Here is a 16,475-nt window from a genome sequence, read left to right as displayed (position 1 = left end):
AGGAAATACTTGCTAAGAGGTGGATACAATATAAAACTATATTCTGAAATGACTTGAAGGAAGTAATTATTTAATGTATAGGTAAAAATTGTCAGTTTGATTTGAATGTAGAAAACTGGGAACAAAAAGTGACATTTAGCTGAAACCTGGCTTAATGAAACTGAATTCTGCCTGACAACTACCCCCGACAGGAGTTGAAATTGGATCAACAGCCACTCTTCCCAGGCCTAGCTGCATTCTGCTGCCCCTTGCCAAAAGAACCTGTAGCACCTCTGTGATTAGATTAGGCGTGGAGCACCTGGGAACTGGAAGGGACCGAACAATGCAACTTCCTTGACTCAGGCAAATGTTATATTGGGGGCGTCGTAAAATAGCTTCCTCTTGGGAGAAACTGGGGGGCAGCTGTGCCTCTGTGAACAAGCTGGCTTGGGGAAGTGGATAAACCAGTTATTCCACCATGTGATGTGGGAAGCCACAACCCTTTTTGACCAGGGCATCATTTTAAAAAAGATGGATAATTCATAGTACGGACTTGTCAGAATTATATAAGTAATACCATTATTCTTGTGATTTTTCGGTGCACATTGTAAGAGGCGTTAGGACCCTGTGGTGTATTCTGGGGGGTTGCTAGCGGAAAATAGGGTCTCACTCCAAATGTATGCATGTTAAAAATCTGACACTTTATCATCTGTAACCCATATCCCTGGTGCACATTTGTGTAAAAACTGGAAAGGTTTAGAGGTCGTGATCTGGATGAAAAGGGGAGAATTCTGTCATCAGTGGACACGACATCGTACAAAGACAGGGATCAGATGGTTTGGTGCTACAGAAAATATGTTAACTGGACCTATAATATTAGAAAAATGGTACATAGATAAATATGTATTTGGGTCAGAAATAGATTTGTGTGCAATCTGACAAGGGGAGGTTCCTCTGACCATAAAACCTACAGCATCACTCTGACTCACATTTCCTTCCCCCAATCAAGGGAGAGAGGAGGAATTGGCCAATGATAAGTGAGAGGGGCAGGTTTAGTTATGACCAACACACACCCACTTTCCAAAACACATAAAAAGAGGCTGCTGGGACAGGTAGAGAGATTCAATTCCATTTGCTGCGGAGCATGCTGACCGACGACTTCACATCCAGAGATCCAGACTTGAAATCCATCAATCTCCAGAAACTGTAGCAGAAATTAACTCCAGAATTTGTAGCAGAGAGGCCTGAATCCACCAGCTGAATCCTCTTCAGCAGGCCTCAAAACTAACCAAACTATTCAACAGCCGGGCGAGCTGTTTGAAGTTTTGCCGAGAATTTTTGCAAGAACCTGTAGCAGTACCCAGAAAGCAGTGTTACATCCAGAACCCAGAGAGGCTAGACCAGCAGAGCAGAGCTGACCCAGATCGCTGTGAGCAGAACCGGTGCCTGATTGACCCGCCGAGCAGACAGAACCGCAGCCGGACGTGTTGACCAGATACGTGACGAGGCCTAGTTCAATTTTATATTGTGAGTACCTAGCAGAACTGTGCAGAACCAATCTCTTAGTTAAAATAATCTAATCCAAACTATTTTAACCTAAGTAGAACTGCCTCCTAGAAATCGTGTCATCTGTCATTTTTAAAGCTGCACAACTGTCACCTGTCAATTCTGCAGCTGCAAGCTGTCACCTGTCATTTTGAGTTTACTTTAAATCCGAAAAACTACCTTTATTTAATCGTCCGTATCTAGGAACGGAATTTAACTTTCATCTGAAAGCTTAGAATCTAGGCTTTCCAACGAACCTAGAACCGACTTCCTACTCCATATACTTTTCCCGTAAGTATATTTTATGCACTTGCGAAATTTACCGCGATTTGCGATTTGGCCCGATTTCTTCACCCGTAGAAATCAGCAGCTTTTTGCTTCTCTTTGCAAAAATTCGTTTGCAATCTGCTAATCATTCATAGAGTATTGTTAAAGTGAGCCTGAACTAATATAAAGTAGCCATCACCTACCCTGAACCTCTAGAGGGAATTAAAAGCAATTTTAGCACCTTTTCACTTCCTTGCAAACCACATTAAAGTAATTTGCCTGTGTTTAAAACTCATCCCTGTTTTCCCTAAGCTTGCTGGGAGAATTGGAACTGTGTATTGCATTATAAAGTGTGATTTGTTGGGATTCTTGAAGACTGTGTGCTCTCCTTCCATTTCTGGTATTGCATAGGGGTGGAGTGAATTGTCAAAAGAAAAAGTGATCATATTACCTTTTGCTAAAATCATAACCAGTTATTTCTGTACTGCATTTTATTCCACCTTGCGTTTTCTTGAACCATATAAAGCATTCTTTCCCACCTTGTTCTTCTGTTCCTATTCATAGTTACCTCTTGCTGATTACGAGCGCAGGCTCTTGCATTGCAACAGGGAGCAGGGGCTGATAGAGACAAGGTGCCATGGAAAAGGGAAACGCCTGAGCATAACCTCAGGAGCCCTGGTACCAGAGGCCTTCATCTCTCCCAGTCCCTGGACTCTGCCACCCCCATGTCCCCTCGCGTACATGAGCCCAGGGCCACGGAGATGGCAGATTACTATCCAGCTAGAAGTATGGGGCTCATAGGCCAGTACCTCCCAGGAATGGATGGGCGGGCATCCGGGTATGGGCACCCAAGCACAGTGCAATTTAGTGGGGAACCCCAGGAGAGTAGGCCCATTAAGGGCATCCTGAAAACCTCTGCCCAGATAGGTCAGTGGGGGGGTACCCATCAAATCCTGGCAGCAAGGAGGGGTCTGAAGACTCCTCTGAGCATTACAGGACACAGGAGACCAGGTCCCCACATTCTGCCAGCCATTCCCAGGCTTGCAGAATCCGGGAAAACCTGGAAGATCAGACGGGCACCTCTAGGAGCAGTGCTTTGGAGTCAGAGGATGAATGGACCAGGGTTACCCGAACCAAAAAGGCCAATAAGGCAAAAAGAGCCTTGCTTAAGGACCCATTGAAACAAATAAAGGCAATAAGGAGTGTCATCACGCCTTATCATAAGAACGCCAAGTATTCTGTTTGGGAACACTTGGAGCTCTATGAGCAAATGATGGAGACTTTCCATTGAAGGACAGCCAAAGCTGTATTCAATATGTAAAGTGGACCTTCTCACCAGAATACTCCAGTTTCTTTGCGGGGCTGGAGGATCAAAACCATTCAAGGTGGTCCACATACAGGGCGGCCATCTTGAAACATTTTTCTGTGCACAGAAATCCTCAAGAGGCTCGCAAGGCAGCCTACAATTTGCAATGTGGGGAGGATCAGGCCCCACAATCTAGGCTTTCCAACAAAGCTAGAACCGACTTCCTACTCCCTATACTTTTCCCGTAATCGCGAGACACGCACTCGCAAAATTTACTGCGATTTGCGATTTGGCCAGATTTCTTCATCTGTAGAAATCAGCAGCTTTTTGCTTCTCTTTGCTAAAATTCATTTGCAATCTGCTAATCATTCATAGAGTATTGTTAAAGTGAGCCTGAACTAATATAAAGTAGCCATCACCTACTCTGAACCTCTAGAGGGAATTAAAAGCAATTTTAGCACCTTTTCACTTCCTTGCAAACCACATTAAAGTAATTTGCCTGTGTTTAAAACTCATCCCTGTTTTCCCTAAGCTTGCTGGGAGAACTGGAACTGTGTATTGCATTATAAAGTGTGATTTGTTGGGATTCTTGAAGACTGTGTGCTCTCCTTCCGTTTCTGGTATTGCATAGGGGGGGAGTGAATTGTCAAAAGAAAAAGTGATCATATTACCTTTTGCTAAAATCATAACAAGTTATTTCTGTACTGCATTTTATTCCACCTTGCGTTTCCTTGAACCATATAAGCATTCTTTCCCACCTTGTTCTTCTGTTCCTATTCATAGTTACCTCTTGCTGATTACTGCTCATATTCACAAGTGGAATATCCATTATCAATTTATTTATAGAAGTGTGATATATATATTGTTTAAATTTTCAAATAAACCTTTTAATTTGCAAAACAAACCTACTTCTTGGCTCAGTGGGGTCAGGGGGAGTTTAAGAGGGGGGTGTTATACAAGGGCTGTCATCCAGAGTACTGAACTGGATATAAAAATACATCAATAAGGGTTTTCCTCAGCATCCCAGACTAGGCATTGACTTAGCTGTAGTGTTGATTGAATATCGCTTACAAACCTTCGGGACAAATGTCGGAGGAACCTCTCTCATAGGCAACTGAGACAACTGTAGGTGACTCTGAACGCTTACTAAGCAACAGAGCAAAATGGAGCGCTAAAGCAGTCGAAGAAGTGTCAAGTGAAAAAGCTCTCTTGTAAATACTCAATAACTCTGTGGGACAACTAATCTTTCTTTTTACACAATCATCCTGTAGATACTCTATCATTACCTGTATCACTTTCCTCTGCATATCTGGCGTATACTGACTATATGTGTCATATACTTCAACTGGAGTTATCGACATATCTGAAATCCATCTAAGCGTGTCCTTCGTACAAATTCGTGCTTCCTCAGATATCGATTTACGACAAGGAAGGAACTGTTTCTGCACATACATACTTTTCCCCTCGTCATCCTCATTCTGCATCTTTTCTAACTCCTTTCTATATCCAAATAACCTCTCGGCATGCTCATTTACTTTCTCCACAGTGTCTCTAGAAAAGGCTAAAGTATTTAGATCCTTTAGCCCTTACGGGAGATCTGTATTTTTTTAATTTTCCCCACATTACACATAAATGAATTTCTAAACCTTCAATAAAAACATTTTTCTCAGGAAAATTATCCATATTACAAAGTGTGGCAAAAACATTAGATTGATCATCCCTCTCCATGCAATGCTTAGCCCATGCAATCAAATCATGTTTCTTCTCTGGTGGTACAGTATTGCGAGTAACAACCTTCGACCCTGCACCTCGATCGACTACAAGCGGCTCAGGACCACTTGGAAGAGAGGGAGCAGGCAAATTCAATGGAGGTAATGTAACTGGTGCGATAAGAAGAGGTGGAGGAGCAGGAGGAAGGGTTACATTAGGAGGAGCATGAACAACGGGAACAACAGCAGGCAGAGCAGGAATAGCAGGAGGAAGAGGCAAAGCAGCAGGAAGAGGACCATATGGAGGTGACGCAGAGGCACCCGGCCTTTGTTCATTTAACAATTTGTCTATGAATTCATTGGAAGCATGGAGGTCTTTGGAAGGATAGATTTTCTGAATTCCAAGTGAGAAAGCCCTATCCATATTCCTAGACGATTCAGAATATTTATCTTGGTCATACAATAATGCTTTTTTGGCGTTTGTCTTATGACGGCGCGCATGTTTTTCTCTACTTTTAAGTTGTTGCAACGCTTCTTTTTTCCAATTCTGCAAAACATCAAATGCTGCAGGTCTAGCCTTTTTCTTTAATAGAAGTGACTCTAAATACTCAATACGAGGGATTTGAAAACTACCATTGATTGGCCACTGAAGTTCGGAGGCATGTCTGGTTTGTCTGTGCCAAATGTCATTAAATACTATACTTCCAATGCCATGCTTACAGTACATAGTACATGCCGGCGACCCCTCCTGTGGTGCGGGATGGCTAAATTCCAAAGATTGTCTATCGCTGCGGAGCAACGCCCTGAAACAGGTAGACAATTTCCCAGGCATATCAAATTATTGGTGTTACCTGGTCAATAATTGTGTCTGCAGATACAATGCACCAAATTCAAATTATCAGGGTTGAATTAAGAGTCGGGTCATGACTCACCTGAACAAACCTAAGGAGGTCTGATCGCATTTCAAAGAATCTTACCTAACTAATCTTACCTCGTGTATGGTGATTTCGGCAAATCTGCCCGCCTCGATAAGTGGACCCTCGTCAAGATTCCGTCTCGGACCACAAGCTAATCGTACAGGGATCGGGTCGTGCAGGGCTGCTGAGGTGTCGCGTCTCATTCAGTGGGGCCCCTTTTTGTCACACCGTCCGATACCGGGCCGATAGCCTGCGTCAATCTTCAACAATCCGGCATCAATCTTGAGGGACCCTACTCGGGCCTCAACTGTGAAAACAAAATCAAAACATCGAGACTGAGTACCCCAAAAGGAAATACACCGAACACGGGTTACAAAGGAACATACAAAGTACTTTATTTTATACTGAATCCAGTTACGAGGAACAGAGCAAAATCAGATAGCTATCGGCCCTCAGTGCAACACAACGAACTCCAGCGTGGTTCAGTGTGTTCAGTGAGAGACGATGTACATTAGAATGCATTGGTCTTTTATACTCTTTGTGAGCATGATGTCCAGCCCTACTTCAGGGTAATATTCCGCTAATACATCACCGATCTAGGGTTCATGCCAAGTCTCGCACATCCGCACATAACTGGTTTGCTTTTAATACATATATAAACAAACCTATACGGCAACTGTGTATTCTGGGATTTTCCATGCAGGTCTTCTCAAACAATACAATGTAGTTAAACAAGTGTTCTACGTTCAGTATTTGAATACATTGTTCTTAACATATGCTCGCGGATTAGTTTCATTGCACGAGTAATCCTTTACACACAGGTCAACGAAGGACAAAGTCTCAGTTCACGACCTCAACAAGTGGCCTGCAGGCAAGTTACATATTAGCTACATACAGAGGTCAAGACGGCCATGTTGTATTTCGGAATGACATTGTCCACCATTTTAACTCACAGGGTAACTTTACAAAGCGAACCTAAAATGGCGGAATGCCCTAAAATGGCCGCTTAGATTGATTCTAAGGTCAGGACCTTCGCAAGCGACTTATAAGCATCTTGGCGAAGGTCAATATACATATATTTATTGCGATAGGAGGCACAATATAATTTCTCTTTCGACACATTAAGGCAGTTGTATTAGCCATGTAGCGTTCCAAGACATGGAAAGAAGCAGCTCACAGGGACAGACAGCGAGGGACAGACTCGTGTGCAGTGCATTTCTTTTCCATGTAGATTTTGACACATGCACTACCTACTTTATTTCGGTTATGGTGGAGCACGACTTGTTCTGAAGTCGTACCTTGCTATATGCGTCTGGCTGCTTACCCAGGGAACATTGCATGTTGTGTGAATCATGACACATTGGTCTTCCTTTTGCCACGCACCCACCGGCGCCTGACTTACTGCATTGACTGTGTATGAACCATCACAGGGGGAATGTTACGTATGGGTACGAAACACCACACCAAATTGTTTGTTTGTAGAGTAGTTTGTTACTTAGGGGCATATATGGTGGTGTGTTTGTGTGTTATGGGCATGCACAGATTAGTAACTGTGGATCTCTTTGCAACATTGAACTGCTCCTGTTACCGGGCCAGAAAGTGTGCAGGCAGGAGGCCAGCACTCACCCCAGAGATAAGTTTCTCTTTGACTTCCATTTGAGTAATTTGGTACTATGTGCATAATAAACAAGTTTGGTCTAATTGTGTATGTGTTAATATGAGTAGTACAGTTTTGTGCATTCCCTACTTTCCCGTGTCAATCCTACTCCCCTCTCCTGCCCCTCATTCCAGTTATCCAGTATACCAATGCCTGTCCCGACTGCATATCCCTGACCCTCCTTCCCCACCAGGGTCTCAGAGGCCTGTGTGAGTTTGACCTTGCAGGCACCCAGACCACGGTGGGGGTGGTTGGTTCGTGCCACTCCTGCGCCTGTACACGTGAGCTGTGACAGTACACATTAGTTCGTGGTGCATCATTCTATGTCATGTACCACACATGGTACACATCCTGTTGTGACATTGTTTTAGTGTGCTAAAATTGTTGTCACATCATTGAGGTAGTACTTGGGCTTTGTGACGTACTGCTATTTCAAGTCATCTACTGGAGGCTCTTCTGGTTTGTTTTACTGCCTGCAGGCTTTTTGCTTGGCTTCTGTGTTGGCCTGCTTTGAGTTCTCTTTGATTTGGTGTTTTTGCAAGTCAAGGTGGCCTCTGAGGGTGCTGGACACTTTTTACACACAGGTGGAAGATGGTGACAAAGGGGAAGGGTGATCCTTTGGCCAGGTGAACTTCAAGAATGAAGGCTATGTAACCCAGGTGCAGTTGTTCAGTGGGTCATGGTGATTTGTGAGGGAGGGGTGGTATTTTGTTGTTGACAGTTGCCTTGCCCTACAGTGTGATGGGCACCCTGACATTGTAATTGTGGTATCCTATGTACATGATGTATTCTGCTGATCAATGCCTGTTCATGTGTTGTGTTTACCTTTCAGGTGTGAGGGTATAGTTGTGGTTTGACATGCTGGGGTGTACACATGGTAAATGTTCACATGTGATGTGTAGAGGACACTGATGGTCACTTGATTGCACATGCATGTATTGAGTGCATGTCCCTACTGACACACACACTCACACAATGATCCACAACATATACAACCACCCTTCCATGTCCACATGTACACTCAGTTTGCCTTCTGGGGCCCACTGTGTCCCTGCAGCACATGATCTATGACCATTTGTGGATCCTGTACATGCGTAATTTGCTTTTTGATATAGTTTGTCGTTTTGATGTGATGCTCAGGGTGTGCGTCACACACAATGGCTGGTCACTATGCTGTGTGCTGAGCAGTGTGTTGCAGGAGATGGACACAGCATATGATATCTGGAGTGTGGATTTAGCAATGCACAATGTGCATGTAAACAGGCATTCATTGTTATGTTACAACTACAACTGTTGGAATGCATTTGGGTATGACTTATTTTGGGTGGGAGGTTGTTGGTCAGTCATTTCATCTGATTCCATGTCAGGCATCATTGTCTGATGCCACTTTACATTTTTCACATGTCAATGTGTACCTTATTGGTACTCTGTTGGTGTTTTGCTATTGCTTGCCATGTCATGTTGTGGTTTGGGAGGCTTTGGGTGACATACCAGTGATGGTCATGGCCTGTTTTGCAGGTCTGTGTGATTCACACATTGCATGTGTGCCTTTTGGTCACACAGGATTGCTTATGTTTAAGCAGCTAGGGATGCACACAATGTTGCACTTCCATGGCAACATTCTCAGGGTGGTAAGGTTGTGACAGTTGACTGTCTCTTCGTCATCATCAATTGTCACCTGGTATGTGCCAGCCCTGTGTGCACTCCGCAGGGGTGAGAGTTTAGGTGAAAAATGTGGCCATAAGCTGGGTCCGGGCTGCCTCGCCACGTGCCCTTTCCCCTCCCATGGGCAGCGCCTGTGCCTGTGGTTGGAGATGTGGGGACACCACCATGTCCACCGGTATGCCCTGCCGTGTTGCAACATTGTGCAGGACACATGCTGCAACAATGATCCTGCACACTACTGTGGGTGCATAGAGTAGCTGCCCGCCAGAGCCGTCAAGGGAGCAGAAGCGTGACTTGAGCACTCCGAATGTGCACTCCACTATGGCCATGGTTGCAATATGGGCCGCATTGTATCTTACCTGGGGTGGTGCGGTGGGGTTCCGGATTGGCGTCATCATGTGTTTGCTCAGTGGGTAGGCACTGTCCCCTGGAGAGGTGATAATGGTTGTGGTTATTGGGGTTTGTGTATTTGTGTGTGTGTGACATGCATGAATGTTCACGGGCATTTGTACTCACCTAGGAGCCATGTGTCACCATGCTGCCCAGCTTCCAGGGCCCGGCTCAGGGCGGACATTCTGTATATGAAACTGTCATGGGTGGAGCCAGGGTAGTTTGCATAGACAGAGGTGATGATTCTCTTGGCATCGCATACCACCTGCATATTGATGGAATGCCAGTGCTTGCGGTTTCGGTAGATGTGCTCAGTGGCCCTAGGTGGACGTAGGGCCACATGGGTGCAATCTATGGCACCAAGCACTTTGGGAAGTGTGCCACCCTGTAAAAGTCCTGGACAACGGCCTGCCTTTCTGCAGGTGTTCTGGGCATGTATATGTGCCTGCGGACTGAGGGGCGCGCTGTCATGATTGCCAAGACCTGGTGTAGGCAGCGTGACTGCGTGGCCTGTGAGACCCCCCCACTTTGGCAGTGGTCCGCTGAAATGACCCAGTGGCCACAAAATGCAGCACATTGAGCACCTTCTCGCAGGGGCTCAATGCTTGGGAGCAGAAGGTGGGGGATGTAAGGTCATCTTCCCACTCCCTGACCACGTCTAGGATGATACGAGATGGAAACCTATACCTGCCGTAGACCTGGTCGTCAGGCATCCCAAAAAGGCTTGTCGGGGTGAAAAAATGCGGGCCCTGGTTATTCTCCTCCTCCTGCGGTGTCCCACGATCAGTACTGCGACAAATGGGGCATTAATCGTAGCTGTATATACGTGTTGTTTGCGAGCACTTTTATACTGTGCGCGGGGACGCTTCGCCTTCGTGTGGCGGACACGTTGATGCCTATGCGCGTGTTTTGCCATGCGCAGGTTTCTCGTATTCGAATCCATGAATACGGGTTGTTCGCGTGCGTGTGGGCTTCTGTGTAGTTCCGTGTATGAGCGCAACGCACATGTTTGGCACACATTTTGGGTAAAACACCCGCAGGGACATCCATGAATCGCAAGCGTGCGCCTGCACTTCATTTTTCATGCTAGCGCCTGCTTGCGCCAGCTTGCGCCACTTTTTTCGGCACACGTTCGTTCCTTGAATCGGCCCGACAGTCTCAATAATTGATCTTCTAATCTTTATTTAAGGTGAAAAGAAACAAAATTTCATTTTCAGTAGACAATCTGTAAGTCCTATAAGGGAATTTACTTAAAGTTGATAAGTAACAATGTTAGCTACAAAAAGGTCCCTTTCGATCACCAAAAACCTCGCGTTGAATGCAAAGACATATTTGAGTCGCAGTACAAACTGTAAAATCAATGATTGCGGCAAGTGCAAAACTAGGACACTTGGTGCAAGCGCAAATCAGTAGGCTGGCCCAAGGAAACATTCACTTGCTTGAATGCAGGCCATACATCAGGAGTGGCCCATGCCATATCATCCTGAAATATGCAGAGCCCACTTTAGGGAGGCATGTGACTGGCACAATGGAACAAACGATCACATTATTTCAATGTACATGCCTAAACATTTCCTTATGGGCGATTTAACATATATAATGACCATAACCAATTCCCATTTAATTCATATCCAAATGTTCAAAAATATTGTAAACCGGTGCCTCTTATCACTCCCTTCGTCTTGGCGTTATGAGTCTTTTTTGTCACCCTGTGAGCCATGTTGTGCAATGGGAATGCATCCGTAATGATAAAGTTGTGTTCTAAGATACAGAGGGAAATATGACTACAGTAGAGATATGTAACTAGATTTGAATATGTATGTGGTGGAAGGGGTAATGTGTTTATATCAATGGGAATCTAACCCCAATTGGCAAGGAATAGGCATTGTGGAGCTTCAAGTAATCGCCATCACAATGACTCTCTCAGGTCAATGCTTGGAGGAGACTTGATACGCAAAGGTGTGTACAGTATGCAAAGAAGCTAAGGGGATGAGAGTACTTGAAGACCAAACCTCTGGCAACTGGATCACGGGGAAAAGCAGTGAAACCCCCATACAAAATAGTATGTAGGTCATGACACACACTCACCACAAACCACTGGATACTATTTTTGATTTCGACAGACCACAGAAAATCACCCAACCAGTACATCAACAGCACAACCAGGATTTTCGGCAGTTTCCATGTCATTTCTGTCGAAATCTGCTCATCACTACATGCTCAGCTACAATATCCAGGGACAGGTACATGAGAACCTGGGAAATTAGAGAGCCAGCCAAAAACTAGAATTAGCAACACATCCTCAACAATCCACATTCAATGTGTACAATGTGTACAATCCACTGCAAGAACCGCCTGTGCTCGATGCCCAATGTGTGCTCCTGTCAAGCCCTTCAATCTTCTCCCTAATCATGTTGGCCAGGACAATTATTTTCTGTCCACAACATCATCTAGTCCTGGTCTGTTTTTCTGTGTACACCATATGTAGCTGCAAGTAACTGTGTCCTGCTCTTCCCAAAATTCTCTGCCAAATTCTCTAACCAAATTCTCTGCCAACATTCCAGGTTGATGGCAATATTCTGTGTTTCACTGAACTTTATTATTCTTTGTCCCCACCCCATTTTTACCAGATGTACAATTGTGTCCATAAGATGCAGGTCAGTGTTTAGGATTTCTAGCGCAATACCCATAATTGTGTAGTACATCTTTCTCTGTCTCTAATTTGTGAGCGATTAGGCAGACCAAGGACGAGTATGTCTGTCCTTTTTTGCATAGACTGTCTTGAGTAGTACTTTTGTTATAGGATGGGTTTGACTTTGATAAGCGTTTCAGATTCCCTTTTGACATGAATATATTACATTGTCATATACACGTGTGCCTCCACTTCTATATAGGGATTTACAGCACACTTTAAAATTATGTGGTTTATTAAAATAACTATTCTAAATGTGTTAATGGACACAAATGTGTTGTTTTCCCCCCAAAGCTGTAGTCCCGTTCAGGGCGGGACGGGGGGAGGGGAGGGCAGTTGGGGAGAGGTGTCCTTTCATGCATTATCTTGAGCTAACATGGTGCAATCGACTCCCGTTGGTGCTTTGCTCAATGTAATAATCCTCTCATTTTAGGGAAAGCCCACTTTTGAGCTCAGGTCCATGTGGCCATTTTGGGATCATGTTTTGTTGAGCCGATCTCGCTAACATTGCCATGATATCCTCTGCTTGCTTCTTTGCTGTCTAGAGTCATTTACTGCCTCATAATCTATGGAGGAATGAGACTACCCAGACCCTGCATTCTCTGTATGTATTTATTCACATGAAATGTCCTATCACACATGGGATGAACACAATTAAACCATTAAAACAGTGTGGCGTATTAAAATTTAAACACCCCATAATTAATGTATTTAGCACATGTGCATACATTGTCAGCAAATAATATGAATTGGGTACCATGTTTTCCCCTAAGAGCACGGCTAGCAAAGCTATACTATCTTTATGGGAGCCGCTGCTGTGATTCATTGCTCAGTGCTACGAAACAGGACCGAGATATAATATTTATAAACTCTCTGCTGTTTAATATTTGGTATGAATGCTCTTGTGCTGTTTCCCTTTTATGTTTTCAGAAACTGACCTTGAGCAAATAAACCTTTCTGAAGCAGAAAACCTGAACCTAGCAGTGCACCCGCCATAAAAGAGAATTTGTTTTGCTGCGAGCATGTGTCCAATATTTATTATTTATTTGTTTATTCGTGTTTTTTTATGAAAGGTTTTGACTTCTGTGTCTCGCAAGTAGTGGATCCTTGGTCTGAGCTAAGTATACCCCATGCATACGCCCATACATTTAGAATGAAGCCTTTCCAATGATATGCAGTGTTTTTATGAAAGCATTTGCTCACTTCTTCAAATATTGTGAAGTGTTGATAGCCTTTCATAGTAGTATGTAGCTAAATTCCAAGTCACTGATCTTATTTAATATTGTATCAGTAATATTGCTCAACATTTTCATAACTCGTCACAGTATGTGTATGGCAAGACACTATTATTAGATCCTTGTAAATTAAATAATAGCAAAATAAAACGCCAACTCCACCTTACAAATGACTTCCTTCACATAGAACTAACCTATTTATTTAGTTGACTGGTCTGGTAGTCTTGTCAAACGGACTCATATCCCAGTCCCATGGCTGGATGCTCAGTTTATCCTTAGTAAATGAGCCTATCAAACCAAACTAATAACAACCAATATTGGGGCCTAGGACGGGTGGACTGGCCTATACAGAAATATGTAGATTTCCTGGCGGGCCTCTGCTTCATGGGTCTCTTTTGTGTCGTTACCTATTTTATATTCATATTTTCCTATGGGAAAGGGATTGGGCTTGCCCAGAATGTGAAATATGGGGCCACCTGGAGCCATATTTCCAGGGCCTCTTTTGGTTTCCAGTCCACCTCAAGGGCACAGGAAATAATAGACAATTGCTATTAGACCCAGACAAAAGTGCATGTTGAAAATGTCAAGAACCCCTTTAATCAGAAGATTGCTAGTTGGTCCAAAATATCTCCTTGACATCTTCAACCATGACTTGACAAAACACTTGATGTCCTTGCCCCACAGATCTCAAAGCAACCCAAAATCCCAGAAAAAGTGCATTGTTTTACAACAAGCTAAATACAATTAGACAAAAAGAGAGAAACCTGGGATATACATGATGAAAATTCTAGTCTTCTGATAACAAACTTTGCATTAGAGTTATATCACGAGGCTAGCGCTACAATATTGAGTGGAAAACACGTGCATTTCTTTCAGAATGAGTGGACGCTTTCTAAATGTATAATGAATGCAATTCTCACAGCCATTCCAGCGCCATTCGTAGTCATATTCAAATTCTATATGCACACCTAGCCACCTCCTTCCAGAAAAAAAGCCATCTCCATCCTATTTGACATAAAGTCAGTCCCAAGACCCGTTCTAAGCAAACCCCTTTGATGAAATGCCTGTGCCTAGCCATTTACAAGATGTCTAACCAACAGGACAGAGTCCCCACATTTCACCAATGGTAGTACTAAAACAAATAGCAAAATACTTGAATCAGACTGGAGAGTCATGTACCCCAGGCCTGACCATCTTCGTGAAGGAGTTGCAGCCAATCCCAGATCACTTAATAAGCAGAGTTTGTCATACATCTTTTGCATTAGGTCAAATCCCTGACACCCTAAAAGAAGGAGTTGGAACCCGACTACAAAAATACATAAATAAATAAATGTATCTGACCCAAATAACTAGTGCCAGACTTTCAATATCCCTTTTGTGGTAAAAATTATGAAAGCATGTTACCAATCAACTATTTGATTATAGCTAATAGAACAATCTGTTACATGAAAACCAATTAGGTTTTACACCCAATGGGAGCATTGAATGTGCTCTATTAATTATCCGATAACATACACTAAAATTAGTCATTACAAGCGGCCTAGTGGGACTTATTTTATGTGACGTATCGGCAGTGTATAATACTGTAGATCATATAAAAGACAGTAATAACATTTCTTGATGGCATGTCAGCACAGGTAAACATCAGAGATGTCAAAACCTTCCCTTTCAAGATGCCTAGAGCAGTACCACAAGATCCCACTCCCTCCCCATGAGTATTGAATGAGTCATCCCATAAAAATCCTTTTCATTTAAGATCCAAATCTACACTGAAGACTCTCAGATTGCCCTTAATCTTGATAGATTTTTTTTTAAAAAAAACTTTTTTTGGTTTTCTGCTTTATTACAAACCTTTACCAGTTATTAAACTAGAATACAATTTTCATACTTTAAAACGATGCATTCACAGAATAGGCAAAAGAAAACAAAAGGAAAAGAAAGAATGAGTATAAAAGGAATTTGGACCTAGTCAGTTTTCGTATATGATATGATATGGCATTTGTAACGCACCTATACACAAGTGTTTCAAGGCGCGATGAGGCGGGGGTGGGGGAGAAGGGTATACAGACAACGATCCTACTAGGCCAGGTGTCATTCAGATCGCGCAAGGGTAGAGGGGAAGGGAAAAGTGCAGGGGGAAAGGGAGAGGGGAAAGTGCTAAGTGCAATAGAGGGTTCGTAGAATAAAAGATAAATAATAATAAGGAAAGTGCAGTACAGGGTTAGTAGAATACAAGATTAAAAATAAGGGCCAGCTGGTGGCAAGTGCAAGGTAAATGCAGACAAGTGCTGGGAGGAGGGGCAGTAGGGATACAGAGACAGTCCCGCAGTGCAGGGGTAGCCAGGAAGGCAGTGCAGGGTAGAGTGGCTGGGCCAAGGACAGAGATTGGTGAGTGGCCCGATTGCAGATTCAGTGCAGTTTCAGTGATTTTAGCAGGAGAGAGGGGGAGAGAAAGCAGAGGAAAAGAGGAAGGTTTTGAGGTGCTTCCCGAACCGGAGATGGGTCTCCTCCAGTTTCAGGGAGACAGGAAGGCTGTTCCAGAGGGAGGCCCCTGCTGCGGAGAGAGATCTACCCCCAACTCGTTACTTGGAGAAGCGGCTGACCCTGAGGGAGTTGGAGGCAGATGAGCAAAGAGCTCGAGAAGGAAGATATTTACGAAGAGAGAGTTGAAGGTATTCAGGCCCCAGGCCCCAGAAGGCCCTGTGGACAATGCAGAGGGGTTTGAACTTAATCCTCGCAGCCACTGGGAGCCAGTGCAGAGATTTCAGTCCTGGAGTGATACGGTCCCTGGGCTTGAGGCCAAGGACAAGTCTCGCAGTCCTGTTCTGGATGAGTTGCAAAGGGCGGAGAGTAGAGGCAGGCAGATTTAGATAGAGGCTGTTACAGTAGTCCAGCTTTGAGAGAACCAGGGCTCTAGAGACACTGAGCTTCTGGGGGAAGGAGAGGAAAGGAAGGATACCTCTGAGGAGGTGTATCTGGTAGTGTGACTTCTTAGAGACGTCAGATATGTGAGGAGAGAGAGTGTGGAGTCGAAGATGACTCCGAGGTTTTTTGCCTTGCAGGTACCAGCAGGAAGAGGGCCAAGAGAGGCCGGCCAGAGAGCTGCAGGGAAG

Source organism: Ambystoma mexicanum, chromosome 4p (assembly GCF_040938575.1).
Source record: "Ambystoma mexicanum isolate Mex_15411 chromosome 4p, UKY_AmexF1_1, whole genome shotgun sequence".
Classification (NCBI taxonomy): domain Eukaryota; kingdom Metazoa; phylum Chordata; class Amphibia; order Caudata; family Ambystomatidae; genus Ambystoma; species Ambystoma mexicanum.
Note: the sequence above shows the minus strand (reverse complement) of the source record.